General features: G+C 33.1%; 1 protein-coding gene across 12 annotated transcripts in view; it reads left to right on the top strand.

Annotated features, from left to right (window-relative positions):
* Positions 1-17,769, top strand: part of LOC118192707 (protein phosphatase 1 regulatory subunit 16A-like) — a 460,297-nt gene that overhangs the window by 118,316 nt on the left and 324,212 nt on the right. For all 12 annotated transcript variants that reach the window (XM_085822137.1, XM_085822146.1, XM_085822136.1 and 9 more), the window contains one exon: positions 15,388-15,428. The gene's annotated coding sequence lies outside the window, so the exon portion shown is untranslated. The remainder of the gene's footprint in view (positions 1-15,387; positions 15,429-17,769) is intronic.

Below are 17,769 nucleotides of genomic sequence, written 5' to 3'. Positions count from 1 at the left end.
CTTAACATTGGCCAGACAACATAAAGAGTGGTGATCTGTGACTACCGTGAAAGGTTTTCCGTAGAGGTATGGACTGAATTTACTAATTCCCCAGATGACGGCAAGGCATTCTTTTTTTGGTGGTGGCATAGTTCCTTTCAGCTACAGTAAGAGACCTGGATGCATAGGCTATTGGTCTTTCTTTGCCATCCTGGATCTGAACCAGTACTGCACCGATGCCATAGCCGCTAGCGTCAGAATGTATCCTGGTTTCTGCGTCTGGAATAAAATGTCCCAAAACAGTGCCACTGATCAGCAGCCTTTTGAGCGTTGCGAAAGATTCAATCTGCAACGCGTTCCAAGAAAATTTTGCATCTTTCTTCAACAAGCCATGCAGGGGCTTTGCGATATCTGCGAAATTTTTGATAAATCGTCGGTAGTAGGAGCACAAGTCTAGAAAACTTCGGACATCAGCGATATTTTTCGGAACAGGTAACTTTGCTACAACCTCTGCCTTTTGTGGATCGGGTTATATCCCATGTTGATCAACTAAGTCAGCTTCTTTTTGCCGACTGAACATTTCTTGGAATTTAAAAAGTCTTGCTCTTTGGAGCTATGAGGAGCTCGGTCAAAAAGAGCAATTTTCGCTACAATATGTAACATATTTAATTTGACTATCAAATTCAATCAGTCTGGTACTAACAAACTGAGCGATTTAAAAGCAATAAGCAAAGTTTTTGATACTAAATCTATTTTTTAATAATGTATCTAATTAATATAAATATAATGCATAAATACTATAAATATGTCATAAAGTATTTCTCCCGCTTTCCTAGCGTGCCTTCGTGGTGTAGTGGTTCTGCATAGTGAGCCGGTATTTCAGAGGTCCGTGGTTCGATTCCCGGCGAAGGCGATTGCTAATTTTTCCTTTTGCCTGCTTCCAAAATATACCTAATGTTTCTACAATGTAAATAATAAATGTAAATATATTTTATTACTAATTAATATAATTTACTAATTAAATTATTGTATTTTATAGCTAACTAATATAAATATAATTTATAATGTACCCAACTGATAATTTTTATGAAAATATGAAACTTTTGTAAATGATAAAAGATATTTCTATTGTTTTGTCTCATGTAGCAAGTGGAACAGATTGATTTTTTAAATTTTTATTATGTTTGACATTTTTAATGTTCTTAAAAATTTTCTGTTAGTTATTTTCGAGATTTTTTATTCCACCTTTTTTGCAATATGAAGAATTAACATACAATTAATTAACAATTGTACTAGTTTATAGGCCACCGCTTTCAAAACTAAATTTCGCTTTTCCGAAGAATTCCGTTCTTTTCCCTTCAATGTACTGGAATGTTACTATTCTGAGGGTTTTGTATAAGAATCTGATCATTACTATTTGGTTCTAGCTTTCAGAATTTCCCAAATCAGTTCTCTTTCTGTATATAAATTTTTTTGTTCGTATTATTACTTCGTCTTAACCGTGAAGCATAATTAAGCCGTGTGTTTGTTTTTATAAAATATGTGTGTACTTGAACAGTTACCGGAAAAGTCATATCGTTGCTTAAACTGTATTAATTTTTATTGGCCAACAGACTTCAGTTTTTCATACCTATATATGTCGCGATTCTGTTGTTGCTATTAAATTCAGAATAAAATTTGTTAATTCTGTTGCTGTATTTTAACTAAAAGGTACGAACGATTTCCTTACGAATTATGCTTGAATTTTGAATTACACTATACTTGAGTTTTTTATTCAATTTATATTTGATGATTAGAAAGGTATTTTTCAAAATCATAAATATTATTCCAATTTATTTTGTGCCTATATAAGATTTCTAAATCCGAACTATTTTTCTGTTATGAAATTAAATTAAATTTAGTATAATACAACTCATTTAATCGCGGTTGTAAGTATTTACTTTCAATGATTAATTACTTAAAACTATAGTTATGGGACTAATAATAATCTTACTTTTATTTATAACTATATTAATTTCCTTATTTACTTATTTAACTAATTATTTGTTAACCATTATAATTTACAGTGTATGAACACAATTTAATTTACATACAATTTGTAATTTCTATATATATTTCAGAGTAAGTATAGAAGCTTTTATGTGTTTATTATAATCAGTTTACCAATGAAACAGTCAGAATATAATAAGTACACCCTTTGCACTCGAGGCCTGTGCACGTGGTGACCGAGAGTCACTTCTCGAGCTGCAGCATCCAATCAAGTGGTGACCCCCAGTCACCTCTCGAGTTACCGCATCAAATCAAGTGGTGACTGAGATGAACCTCTCGAGTGCAAAGGATTAAAAAGTTAGCTTTGTTACATTTATGAACTCGCTTTGCATCATTTGGCGAACTTTGGATTTTTGCATAAAGGATTTATGGTTGTGCAGTATAAAATTAAACTTTCCCAGTGAATGTTTGTGCAGTTAATTACATGAGATAGAATCGGTTTCATAAAATTAGAATCGGCTTCAAAAAATTCAAAATTAATTTTCAGACATCTCATTCGAAGGGTGAATAAATCTAAATTTTAAATTATATTTGCGAAGCTTATGGCAAAGGGGGAGGAGGAGTTGAAGGAGATTGAAAAACTGTTGTTCCAGTTTAGTTTTCTCCCTTGCTTTTCCATTATTCTGTATTACTTATTTATCCACGCAATTCGATGTCACGCGCAGATCCGTAATGGTTATTAAACTGCTTTTCGTGTTATTTTGTGCATTCTATCCCGCTGATAGAAACAAAATTAAGTGATTTTTTGCTTTATGAGTTGCTTATTGAAGTATAGAGAAGTACTTAACAATTGGGGTAGCGCGCTCCTCATGTTGTCTACAGAAACTCCACCCAATTACAAAATTGCTGTTCGATGTACCGGTTTGCTGTTTTTCTTCTCTCGACTTACTTTGCTTTTACGGCTTCTCTGTCCGCGAGTAGTATTTTTTAACACCTACTGCGGTTTCATGAAAACGTGGATAACAATGAAAACTGTAGTCTTGTAACATATATTTAATACGTTAAAGTTTAATTGATAAATTTCGCGCTGTAAAGCATTACCAACGTCAATAAATTAACGATGTTTTTTGTTATAAGATAACACGCGCCAAACAATTTTCTGTAGAATCATGTATGTGCCAGTTTAATATTCCAGCGAGAAAAATGTAATGTCGTGATCAACGCATTTCGTATGGTAAAATAGTTTGAAACATATAAGGTATTTCTCCCGCCTTCCTGACGTGCCTTCGTGGTGTAGTGGTTCTGTACGCAGGGCCGGCATTCCAGAGGTCCGTGGTTCGATTCCCGGCGAAGGCATTGCTAATTTTTTATCTCTCCGGCTTTTCCAATTAACCTAATGTATCTACAGTGGCGCCCGAACTAAAAAGGTTTTGGATGAGGATTTACCACACCCAGGATTTGGCGATTGGGTCCCCTGAAAACCTCAGTCGCCCTTTAAAAGGGGGAGTATATAAGGTATTTCTCCCATCTTCCTGGCGTGCCTTCGTGATGTAGTGGTTCTGAACGCTGGGCCGATATTCCAGAGGTCCGTGGTTCGATTCTCGGCGAAGGAGTTGCTAATTTTTCATCTCTCCGGCCTTTCCAATTAACCTAATGTCTCTACAAACATAAGAAATATATTTCTATGTTAGTTATTTTAGTAAACAAAGAACGAAATAAAATGATACGCTTAAACGTTTTATTAACAATATTTACTTTGAAAATCGTAACTCGAGAAATAAGAGGACATTAAATTTAACATGGCCGGAAAGCAGTATTGGGGTATGTATAAAATTGTTAAGCACGTCTTCCCCTTTGCCAGAAAAGAACCTGAATGGATAAAAAATAAAATTATTAAACGTTTCCTTCAGTAATTACTCTTTTAAAGCCAATAGACACCAATTTAGAAAAACATTCGTGATATTTTTTTATATGTTTTCAAAAATTGTAGTTATTTAGATTGATTTGGACGCAGCGAGTTTTATGAAAAGATTGCTTTATCCTTCCATTTGATTTTGCAGATGGTATGATTCTAAAAAAATGGCCATTCATTAAGCTTATTTTTGTATTAAAAAGATTTTCTGTAGCGAAATCTGAGTATCAAACCTTTGTCCAAAGTAGTCACGTTTTTATCGGATTCTAAACGCTCAGCTATTGAAAGGACATCATCATGCGATTTTCACATACTTATGAGGGTATTACTTATATTGATTTATGTACTTATTTTTGGAGTCAGTTATCAACAGATTAAGAGGATCATTGGATTTTGCCGAACTCAGCTAGCTAGAGGTCTTGCTTTCCCTTTCTTACCGACACGCTTCGGAACCCATGTGAACGATAGTGATACGGTTGCTTAGTTTTTGATAATGTCGTTGTAGTAAGTGAAAGTATAGATACGATAGTGGAATCGTTGTAAAATCGCCTGCAGTTTATGGATGTGAACAAAAGGAAGTTAATCATTAATGTATTGGATAAATATCATGAAAATTTCGATGATGTATGAAGCTGCTTTTAAGAAATCAGAATCGAAGTATAACTCAGCTTGCAAATATCTGCTATGTCACTACACTAGAATTAATTATATTCAGATCTCAGATTCAGAATTGCAGAGAACAACATTTTATTGTAAGGTTGGCTTTGGTATTATAATAACTAAAAATTAGGTACTATTCCGTTTTGAGGACCGTAAAAAACTTGCAGAGAAAATGTATGCGCAAAAGCGCCAAATCTAGCAAACGTGCTCATTTAACAGAGCGCCAAATCTAGCGTACGCGCCGATTTCAGATTGCGTAAGTTTATATAAGTTTATGTAATTCTATATTTCTTAAGACGCCATTGAAATACTAGTTTAATTTTTAAATCCTTTTTTGATATCCTATTTAACAACTTGTGAATTGCCCGTAACGAAAAGTCTGCAATAGAATTTTGAGTAAAGTGCAGAATCACCCACTGCTTGACGCGTTTTTAAGAATTGCGTATACTCGGTATCCATGTACACATCGACCTATTTTCACTTTAAAAAAAATCCCAGAATTGCACAAAAACGGCATTGCGCACACCCTTGACTTTATCTATGTACACATCGACCTATTTTCACTTAAGAAGTAAAAGAAAATTGACAAAAATCCAATTGTTTTTACCTGTGTAAAAAGCGGCAAACACGGTCTGTTTCAAGATAGACACTTGAAACAGTGGGCGATTCTGCACTTTACCGAGAATTTTTTCATAGAAAAGGCATCATTCATTATAGAAAATTATGTTTGAATAACCAACGAGATGAAATTATGCTTTAGCGATAACTCGATAGCGATGCAGGCATCCATGCAGTTATGTTTAGCAATTTTTATAAAAATAATCTGAAATAGTTATTTACTCTTATACTTCCATTCAGTCATGTTTAGCTTTTTTTAATATAAATTATAATAATAAAAAGTATTATACGAAATTAACATTTCATCTAAATTAAAACATCAATTTTAAATAGTTATTTACTATTATACTTCCTTTCTTACATTAGGGTTGCCGCAATTATTTTTGGCAGCACTGGCATCAACAATAGTTTGGCGACTTTTTACAGCCCTCAAAACCGAATAGTACCAAAAATTATTAAGTAAGAGGAGGCATCTCTGGTGGTTAGCGGAAGCTGGCTGTGCAGTCGTGGGTTAAAATTCGAATCTCAGATAAAACATATACGCAGGGGACGGGCCAAGTTTACCCATTAGTCGTATATGTATATCCCGCCCCGCACTCTGCCAATTTTGAGGGAGAAACTCCGGTGGCGATTCGAAAACTCCGAGCTCGAATCCGGCCCATCATTATATAAGTCAGCATCACTAATCACTATACCGGCTGGGCAGCGGCGCCCCATACCATCACTTAAGCTGTGGGAGCGTTGTATCGCTCTATATGGAAGACAGTACAGAAGCCTTCGTGACTTGGTCTCCACGCACGTACACGGGTGGTCATGACTGTTCAAACTGCATTTCGATTTTTCGCTGAAGACTAGCTGCTTTCGTTCGTTTCCATTGGAATCTCTTCGATTCCATACGGAGGCAGTAATGGGTGAATTTAACTGGCAGCACGCGAAATGGGCATGAGCGTGGCGATACAAGAATATCCTTCAGCCAGGTGCCATGTGAATGGTACGAAAAGACACAGGACCCGTGTTAAAAGTGCGACATGTGTGCGGAGGGTGTCCCGAGCGCATATTTCACGAGTGCACATCAGCGTAGCTACTAAGGGAGAAGTTTCGAAAATAGACCAGTGAGCTGCTATTGCTCTTGTGACGCTAAATCTTCGTGGATGTGAACGTATGTTGTTTACGTTTTAATTTGCATTTGTTTCGCAGTTATAAATATATGGCCTCGTAGTGCTTTCGTTTTCTGAGTTTGATTAATCGCTGACATTTTACTTTCGCTATTTTTGTCATGTATTAATGTTAGGATTGAGCATATTATATGGATTAAGAGAACTCAAGTGTATGTTTTTCTTTTCTTCTTCTTTTTCCTTTTCTTTTTTTTTCAATTGAGCTGAGAATGACTGAAAGTATTACAATGAATTTCTTATTTCAGTGCTTGTATTCTTTTGATTTTAAAGGGTGAGATTCAGAATATATATATGATCTGATTATATCCATGGTTAACATTAAAAATTATATGTGAATAAATTGAATATACTCGTTGTGAACACAATAAATTCACTCTGTTCCATGAGTATTTCTTGTGTAGACAGTACATTTAAGAGTGAGCGGTTATTAAATGTGAAATTTAACACACTAAATGTATTCGAATGCAAATTAGTAAAGTTCACTTTGAATAAAATTCTACATTGGTTATTATTATAGAACATCTTTTTCATGTAGACTGCAATAAAAAGTGCTAACTTCTATTTACATATATAATTGGTGTAAATATTTTTCTCATACGCATAATTTTATGTAAAGATTGCATTTGGGCTCAGATCTTTATCACACATTTCTTTCTTCATCTTATTTACCACTTATTAAGTAACATTTCACATCGATATTTTTGCGAAGTATCCAACATGTGTATTTATTCCAACCAAGAAGTAAAATCTTCAAAATTTCCTATAATTGATTTCGCAATGAAAAGTTTCAGAAGCAATCGACGATGCTTTAATTATTTTGTACATAAAATTGCGTCGCAGAATATTTTCAACCATTTTGCTTAAATCTTAAAGCACGCGAAACGTCATGTGACATGACAGAAATATTACTGGATGCTCATTGGTTCATCCTAGAAGCCACTCCTTCGGTAGCTACACAGATGTGCACTTGTAAAATATGCGTCCCGAGCCGAGACATTCTCTGAGACGATGTCTGATCCTGGCTTCTGTTTATGCGACCTTTCTATTATCTATTGGTTCCAACACATCTCCTCACATTAAGTGCCTATGTGGCGGGCCGAGCTGACGAACCAGCATCCATCATCCCAATAATTATTCCGCTCTTGAACTCTGACATTATATTGCCTTCGATGACAGTGTAACTGCATTCCTAGTGGGAAATCACTCCTCTGCAATAGGTTAAGCACTGATAAATATCTCTAGATACCATTTTATGTGCCAAGAAAACGAAGTTCAACACCGATTGGCGTCATTACACAGTGTGCAAACATGCTGTATTCCTAATCATTTGTATGTCTCCCTGACGTATACCATTCGTATGACAAGTTTCGTTATAATCTGACAATGACTTCTTGACGCACGAATTTTTATGGCAGTGAGTGTATGTATGTCGTTTTTTTTACCTTTCATTATCGGTAGCTGTTTAGATGTAACAATATTTTAAGATGTACCGTTCTTGGAACTTCTTTAGACACAGAAGTATAAAAAATTAAATGATTAAATAAGAACTGAACTCTGGAATAAGATTACAAACTCTTGCAGCTTTTCAGCTGAGAAGGTGATACTCTTAATCTTAGAATAGCTTTCCCAGTCCTTTCAGCTGAGAAGGTAATACCTTAATCTTAGAATAGCTTTCCTAGTCCTTTTTGCTTTACAAGGACTTTCTCTCTGTGAACCGCGTGGTAAAAATTATTATATCTATAGTTCATATGTTAAATGTAGATTTCAGTAATACGAAAATAATTGCTAGTGCTCTTTCCAATAGAGAATATTTTTTCCCACCTCGTGTATATGTTTATTTACCAATCAAAAATTAGTTTAATGTAACTTGAATTTGTCGTTGCTGCTCTTGAATTTTCCTTTTCTTTCTTTTTTTTATTTACTATTACTTGATAATCATGAAATACAGAATCTAAAGAATAGTTTTTTTTTTTTTTTTTTTTTTTTTTTTTTCCTCCGTTTAAAACTGATGACGAATTTTCAGCTAACTTTATAAGTTATTTCTCCCGCCTTCCTAACGTGCCTTCGTGGTGTGGAGATCTTCACTCAGGGCGCGTATTCCAGAGGTCCGCGGTTCGATTCCCGGCGAAGGCGTTGCTCATTTTTCATCTTGGCTACTTCCTAAAATACCTAATGTCTCTACAAATTTCCTTTAAGTTTAGAAACGTTTCTTGAAACAGACAGACACTTTTCACATGTTTGAAAAATTCATAAAGCAAGCATGCCAAACTTTTTTTTTTTTAAACTCGAGAATAAGATTTTATTTTTCTTCCGAATAGGTTTATATTATTTCCTCTCGCTCACTCTTCTGGCTGACTTTGTTTATGAGATTGACATTTTAGTATCATAACGAAAGACACTCACATTTACATTTTATGTTTTTTTATTGTTTTATTATTATTTTAGCCAGTCATTATAACGGAATCGGATATATAATGGTTGGGTCTGGTGCTAAGTTGTTTTGGAAAAAAAGGCCTCCGAATTGTGGTTGAGAAGTAGTTTTAGTGTGGTTATTTACTCGAATGATTCTGAAAAGTATCGTAACATAACTGTTTACGCACAATTTTTGACATGGCCCACACAGAAATGATATTTATCTTTAGATCCAGATTAATGGGAGAAGGCCTAAAGTCAATACTTACGCTTTCTACAGTAGTTCTTTCTTTTGAATGGATATGGTTTTAAACCTTTTCTATGAAAATATATTCACACTTGATCCTTAAAGAAAGAAATACAAGGTGGATAAGATCCAGGTTTCATGGGGTATCTAGGCATTCATTTTTGATTCACACTTATGGAAGAACATCCGAAGTTAATGCTTACATTTGATGCAATAATTCTTTCTTTCTGAAGGATGATATCTTAAACCTTCTGCTCGTAAATGTGTTTTCACTTGATCCCGAAGGGGGAAAAAATACTATGGAAGTTAAAACCCAGGTTTTATGGAGATCAAAGAATAGGTCCATTTTATCTAATCCTTTTCCCTTGGAATGTTTGACAAATCGTCTGGAAAATGGATATGTAGATGTCTTCAGGGAAATTCGGGTACCTTTTATTAAACCTCTGCTGAAGATTTATGATTTTTGAATTGCAATATATTATGTAATGCCGAAGATAATGTAATGAATACACTTATAAGCAACTCATTTGTGAAAGTTTCTTGCCTTTGTAAAATCTTGTGAAGCCGTATATATGGCGCATTTTGTAAGAATTCTGTTAAAATCATCATGTGTTTCGATTCCAGGAAATTTAAAACATTTTCTTCTGTCTCATATGTTAATTTAGCATTTTTTTTGTTATTCACTAGCCGAAATAGACAAGTTTCTGCAGAAAATGTTTCATTAGCATGAGAAATTGTTTCTTAACATTAAAAACACTAGGAAAAATCTGACGCGAAACACATTTTTATTTCAGACATTAACATTCATGACAGCATGATTTGAAAAACACCGTGTGTCGCGTTTTCGAAAGTTATATTTTTGCATGTTCCCGAAATTAATTTGAATATTTCATGTTATGTTACTTATAAGATCTAACTTGCCAGTAGAAGTGATCAGAATTTTAATTGTATCAGTAACGAACCTCATTTCCGTTGTTTAAAATCTCACGTTACTCATATCAAGTTAATCAGATAATTTCTATAAAGAAAATGTCTCAGGATGCACAGTAGGACTGAAAATCAGCGCATTGATCTTCCGCCTTATCCGATATACCATTTATGGCTTGAGTATGAATTAAATTCCTTATAGTTTTAAAGTTTACTTGTAATTTCATGTTCTCATAAAATGTTGTATTAAAATTATAATTTTCTAAAATAATTATCTTTGATGATTGATTTTGACTTATTTACATTGTTACTTCTTTGTACGAAGTAAAAAGGAAGTATTGTAATCTCGAAAAGTTTCAGGCAGCATATTTCAACGAAAATATCCATTTTGACCGCTATCGAATGCAATTTAACGAGAAGACTCGTTTCCTCCAAAAAAATTATAAAACTGCTTTAAAATTAATTCTGAAGAGAATTTTTATGGCGTCTGTACGAACGTATGTACGTACGTATCTCGCATAACTCAAAAACGAGTAGCCTCTGAAATTTTGTATATAGGACTGCTTTAACATGTAGATGTGCACCTCGAATTTTGGTAGCAATCGGCCGCACCAAACGTATATAAATATATTTATATATATATCCACACTGTTACCCGGCTCAATGATCTCAGTTTCTTTACTCGTATATGTTTGTAATTGTACATTTTTTGCTTTAAAAATGATTGAATTATGTTGTTTTTATCTTCCGGTTAAGGTTTTTATGCCGTTAGTAAATCTGTATGCAATATTTTTAGAATTATCAGCAATTTTAAAGTTGTTTAAGTGCCGCTAAGCCTTTTTTTTTTTTTTTTTTTTATTGGCCGTTGATTGTTTACATTTGAAACAGCAGACTAGTGGATTTGTTGCCAATTTAGAGAAACTTGGCTACACAACTACAAAGATAACGCCTTCATTTATTATTGCCAATTAAATCACGCTTAATCCTTTCTGGAATTTTTTGGAGGAAATAAGTGTTTAAGATTTACTTCGTAATTTTTAATATAGATATTTTGAGTTTTTATGTATTTTTGCCTTTTCGCGAAGTGAGAACTGAATTAATTGAATGAGAAATACTCATTCATCTGGGAAAAACTGCTTCTTTTTTGTTTTGTTTGTTTAATTTCTTTTATACATCCTTCTAGCTTTATTATAGTATTTGAATAGAACATGTGGCAACGGTTAGATAATTTTGTTCTTTAAATGATATAAATTTTGTGCATTATGTGAGTTATAATATGAACGAAATGTAATACTGCTAAGTGAATCTAGCGCCAGAGTGTCGCTATGGTAAACAAATACTAGAGTGAATTTTAAAGAATGCATTAATTCTATTGTGGTTTATGCGCTGTCGGGGAAGTAGATTTAATTCAATCCGATAAGTTTAAATGAAATGCAAGAAAAAATGCGTATAATTTAATATTCCGTACAAGGAAGTATATGTTTGTAATCATGTGGTGTACACATCAGATTTTTTTTTCATAGTGAAAGGTGGTTCGTATCACGAAAATATATTTCATTTATCCTTTATTATAATTCAATTTTTAAGTGAGTAATAATAATTGTGCTTTTGATTAAAGGGACTTGACATTTGTGTATTTAAACTTGCGCTGAATAGTGCACTTATTCGTACAAAGAACTCCTTAAACTTTTAGTAGCTGTAATTCGTATATTTTGCGCATTATCTTTAAAGTTAATCAGAAGGATATTCTTTATCTGTAATTCTACTGCACTTTAGTCGAACTTTTCACCTTGTTTTAATGCATATGGAAGTAGACAATTCTCTTATCTTTTACGAAGTCTATTATTCTGTGATCATTAACAGTGAAAAAAAGTAAATGATCTTAACAACGTGTCAATTATCTACATTCACGTGCTTTTTAATCCATCGATAATATTCACAATTTGGGCATCTAGAAAATCATGTTTACGTAATACCATAGATTAGTCGCTGAAGTTGCATTGAAGTGCTTTAATTTTGCATTTCATAAAATGTTGCTTACTGAAGATGGATACTGTATGTTGTATTCTTCATTTTTCAGCTTAAAGGAGAGTTTATAATGCAATGAAGGGGAGGGGGACTAAAATGTTGTTTCTGCATGACGTATAAGTAATGCATTTAATTCACACTTGAAAAATATATAAAGTACGGCGTACTGTAATCGAACGCAGCAAAGTACTTTGATCTATCGCGTTTAAGTAGACATTTACCTTTATGGAGGACTTTTCAAGGGAAACTTGCTTCTATTCACTTTACACGTGAGGAAATCCATGGAACCAGCTCTTTTGCTGAGATTCAAACTTCGGTCGAATTGCAAATGTTTAGCTACCTTATCCATTTGACTATTAGTGGGCGAGTAGAAATTTATAATTTTTCTTTAAACATATTCACATTTATTCATTACAGTGTTCATTAATGGCCGACTTGTTAAAACTACCGAATACTGGTCGTTCGAATGTTAACGGCTGGTAAGACCCGCCTAACGCTAGAGGGCGCTGAGAGCGGCTATTGAGAGTGTGCTGAGACTCGATGCAGTTGCTCGATGGAAGATGTGACGCAGTTGTGAGAAATTGAGATATTTTTATATTTAATTAAATCCATTTTTATTTTATTGATTGGTGATTATTGAATTTGATTTATTAATATGATATTGATATGTTTTGCTGAACCACCACACTTTCGACAAACTTGGATTACCACTGAACCTTAAAACCACCGATGCGCAGCGACGATATTGTTACTTTGGTGTTTTTGTGCTTTTTCCCAACGAGTAACATGAAGACGAGCCATTTCTCTTCGAAAGTCCTCCACAAAGGCATTCTTCCGCTTATACAAGGACCCTTTGTGGCCTTTGCCGATTTCAGTTAAATAACCAAACAGAAATTTTAATAGGAATGAAAAATCGTTGAAGATTAACCTCTGGCTGAGTGGAAATATTCACTTAACGTTGAAGAATCATTTTTTAGCTTAACAGCAGTATTAACCTAATGTTAAAGGCTGATCTGCGCGGCTGAAGTCGCAGAATATTCTTACTTCGCTTCGGTTCTATTACCGGCAACTGAACGGGCTTGCTATATGTTGTTCACGTATAAATTAAATGCGAGGTAGTTTATATTAGAAAGTCTCCAGGCAGGTAGCCTTTGTATTCTTTTTCATAAACAGTTAACCTATCCAAATGTTGAAACATGTCACTTATAGTCAGAATGATAATAATGATTTATGAGGTGATTGAATAGTGCTGCTAATGAAAGTGGTATAATAACGCGCTCTGTACGACACAGTTTTAATGAATATAATATGTCGAATTCACAGAAAAATCGTAACTGGATCAGTCGAAGCTCCACTTATTCGGTCTCTCAAGATGATAAATATTTTCATATCGTCGTGTTAAATTACTGATAAATTTGGCTTCGGAGAAGAAAATCGAAGTTGTGTCGGTGAAATTTTCGATTGTTGCGAGATATTTAGGATGCTGTTTTTGAGATACATCAAGCATCGTACTTGTTCTTTGAACGATTTCTTCTCTTCTGTTTTATCCGAAATTGAAAAATCGCCGATTGCCTTGTTGAAGGCAAAACATATATTTGTCTTGTGCATTACATTAATGGTTCTATAAATCTTGTCTTTTTTCCGCTGCTTCTGGGAGCGTGATATTGCGTGTGTCCCATTTGTTGTTGTTGCTGAGTCTTGAGAGGTCACTCATTTTTCTTCGTAGAAAAATTTATCGACGTTTCATTATGTTATATGCTCTTAACGGTAATGTCGTTGACTGTCACTTCTGCTTTTGTTATTGTTATGTAATGCTTTGTTCTTAGTACATGCAATAAAACTGCAATAGCTACGAAGCAAATTAGTATATCGCAGATTGGTAATTGAATGACTTGGAAATATTTGGAAGATTAGAACAAAATGCAAGAGACTTAAAAAAAAAAAAAAAAAAAAAAAAAAAGAAAGAAAAGAAAAGAAAAATCGCTTCAATATGCAGCCTATTTTATTTTGGCAAGAAAGTGTTTACTGGACTTTTCTGAGGACTGCCTTACGACTGTTACTTTGCCTTACGGCATGATACATTAATTTATATATACTAATTTACATGCTGACGGCTTTACATCTTGATATAAAATCGAATTTTCTAGTAAACTTCTGTGATACTCTGCCTAAAATATTGGTATGCTTTGCGAAAAATAATTTTTAATTTCTTTTCCTTGTAACATTTTAAGTTACTTGCTACTTTTAAAAATTTCATGCTTATAACTTTGTTAGATAATTTTGCTAGTTGCCCTAAAAATAAGAAAGTCCCGTAAAATGATCATGAAACTCACAAGGAGGGTAACATACTTTTATATAGTATTTTATAAGCCATTTATTTACTTTTTTTCCCCTGCTTTGGAACTGCATAAATAGATGTTAAAATTCCTTATCAGGACACACACACGTACATGCACAAAAAATAGAACCCGTTGTTTTCGGTTATATTCGGTTTTTTTGTTTGTTGAGGGGGCATAAAGTAGTTGTGATCTCGCCAAAATCACAGATATTCTTTTTTCGTCGTTTTCACCTAAATGCATTTCCTAGATTGGTTTCCAATATTTTACATTACGCTAAAAAGCTGTCAGAAAATTTATTATTGTGTTTTCCAACCTTCATATTTGTTCTTCTCGAAGCAACGATTTTACAGATGCGCAGTTTTGATTGTTGTGCCAACGAAATACAATTTTTTATTTCCTCTCTGTATATTGATTTTGATTACATTATTGTCAGCCGAAATGGACGTTAGTCTCGAAACGGCATTTTGTGTTGGTTCCACTATAAAGGTCCGTTTCTCTTTTCATATTGTTGGCACCAAATATTATCGGCCTGTATTATATTTAAAGAAATTAAATAATGAAGAATCTGCATGAATGTATGTATGTTTCTCGCACTGTGAAAAAACAAGGGTACTTACAGTCATCAAATTTTGAATAACGTAGTCCTCCATTCGAATATTGGGCACATGGAAGATTCAAATTTAGAATTTCGAATTTGTGTTATTATCTTTTTCATATTTTGTAAAACTTTAATGAATTTCTGATTAAAAAATTCAACGATTTCAAAAAGAGAATGACACAACACTGTACGGAGTAAAACATATTTATTTCTAGTGCGCGAGACTGTCTATAGGAAGTTCTACCTGCTTTTAAATATTTTTGCCCCCAAGGGACATTAGCGCAAATGCCCTCGAAACGTGTATATGAGTGTAAAATGAAAGGGGGAAGGAAGGGCCCGTTTGGGCATAATATAAAATCTGAAAGTCGTCTTTTTTTTTTTTTTTTTTTTTTTTTTTTTTTTTGTATTGTTTAATTTTGCCGAAAATATACTTTATGTTTTGAATAAGGAAAATGAAACTCGCAGTTATATATATATATATAATATATTTATTTATTTTACAGATTGATGTTATACACCTATGATACTGTCGTAAGAAGATGATGTAAGTTAACATTCCTTACTGAAATTTGATATTTAGTTTAAATTTGACAGTATAGTATATTTTCAAATGTTTTATCGAAAGCTTATAGTTATGGCACTCTAACTTTTTTAAAATCGTTTTTTAATATTTAAACGCCATTAATTTTTTAATTATGAGTTGAATTGGTTGCTTATGAAATCGAGTAAAATGAATAATTGCTTTTATTATTGCAATATTTAAATTATTTTTTTAGTACGAGAGGAAAAGTTTTTCTTTTCATGCTAATTTTTTCGAATTACTTTTCTAGGCCTCAGAGCGTGAAAAGTATGTGTTCTAAAATTTCATTCTTTATAATCTGTTAAATTGGGATGATGATAACCTATATACAAAATTCCTGATAAAAATATTAAAAGTAATAAAGCTGCATCTTTAAAAATATTTTTTACTTACTTGTTATAGCAACCACCTTAGTAGAAGTCGCCGAATTTTCAGAATGTGCCAAACTCTGGCAACCATACGCATAGCAATTCTTGAGTCAAGCAACGTCGCCATTTTGGAATGCGTTCTTCATGCTGTATTTCGAGATTCAACGATTTTTATTAATGAACCGTGATATTTTTTGCTTTAAACTTAATTTTAAAAATCTTGCGGAATCTGCCAGCAGTAAGAGAAACTTTGGTAAAACTTCTACAGGAATGCAGAATTTTGCCGCGAAATCTCCGAAGGAAAAAACGATGAAGAGATGCGTTTTGTGGATAGCCGGTGTTGCCGATGTTTGCGCGATGTCTCTGTACTTCTCTGATTTTTTTAAAGTGAAAATAGAGCACTGTGTACTTCTGAAGAAGTGCAGGAGGAAAAATTACAGAAAGGTTTGGAGACGAATGCCGTATTTTACTTTTCTTAAATGTATCACGTAATACTTCTTCAACAATTAGAATTTGTATTTTAAATTGCTAAAGTATGTTTCTTTTTTATATCATGGCAATGTTTGCTAACGATAAATATCAAGTCTGTGAATCTTGTGTTTAGCGAAATAATTTCTAGAGTTTCACGTATGCAGTTAGGTTACCCTTTTTGATCAGTAGCTTGAATCGGGCGTTGAATGGAAATCTATTATTACTTTCATTAGCAAAATAAGATTGTACAACCTGTAGCTTTCTTCTGACTATCTTTTTCATCATTTTGCTTAAAGCAACAATTTGATTTTTCGATAAAATGTTGCGAGTTGCCTTCAGAATTGTTCTGTGGTTCCCTCATTTATTGTCTAGTCTGATTTTTTTCAAGTGCCTTTTAATGCAAAAGTTCCCAGCGGGATTGGTGTTTACCCCTTGGGGGTCGATTTTTAAAGAGGGTCAGCGATGATCAAAGGGTCGAAAACCGAATATACGTGGGCAATTGTTCGAGATAATGAACATCTCATTGATTTAAAAAAATTAATACTGTAAAACTAATGATTAATTATATATTGATATAAAGCTATATCACGTAGTAAGGAAGAAGATATACTATATAAAATAAATATGAGAGAAAAGTATACTAAAATTAATTTATACATTTTAAAATTCAGTAATGTTTACATTTTTGTTAAAAAAGTGCAGTGTAGAAAAGGAAAACTCAGTGGAACAAGAAAACACAGCCAAGAAATATGAAGAATGCAAAACTTTATCACAAGATGTATTGCTATATACAAGCCGCTTGCAAAATTTAAAAGATTCCTTGCTTTTAAGACTTTTTAATGAATTCTTTTTAAGAAAATTTTAATGGTATGCATATGTTGAGTTTCAATATATTTTGGAATATACTTGATATTATGGTGCAAGAAGAGTTGATTGCAGTGAAGGATGATGATCAGGGACAAGTTTTATTCTAAACATGTGTATGGTAAGTTTTAAAATTTAAAAATTATCCGAGAGAAATATCCCAAAAGAAAAGTTGTTACCGAACAATAATATTGACTTGCCACTCTTCCACGTAGTAGAAGCAGGCTTCAATCAAGTCAATAATTTACTGGCGATATCATTTTTAATATTTTTAATGAGGTGAATTTAGAATTAAGCTAAGCAGGGTTATACGAAATATTAAGAAAATTGCATCAATATATCTAGCGCAGCCATCATATTAATCAAGATTGAAATTTTGCGCAATAAGAATCTGTGATTTTGTTTCTGAAAATTGCTTATATTTACAAAATTAAAATAGCAGTGCAAAAATAATATAAATCTAATAAACCTTTTTGTTTTCAATATATTCATATTTAGTCTTAATCGTTATCTTTAAATTATTTTTGAGGAATTATTTGTATCATGGTTATTATTTTGCATCATGGTTGTATGCTGTATGTTATATACAAAAATATAAGGGA

This window comes from Stegodyphus dumicola, chromosome 8 (assembly GCF_044657685.1).
Source record: "Stegodyphus dumicola isolate Sdum_Otavi_A_Nest chromosome 8, ASM4465768v1".
Taxonomy (NCBI): domain Eukaryota; kingdom Metazoa; phylum Arthropoda; class Arachnida; order Araneae; family Eresidae; genus Stegodyphus; species Stegodyphus dumicola.
Note: the sequence above shows the minus strand (reverse complement) of the source record. Positions and strands in the feature narration are given on the sequence as shown.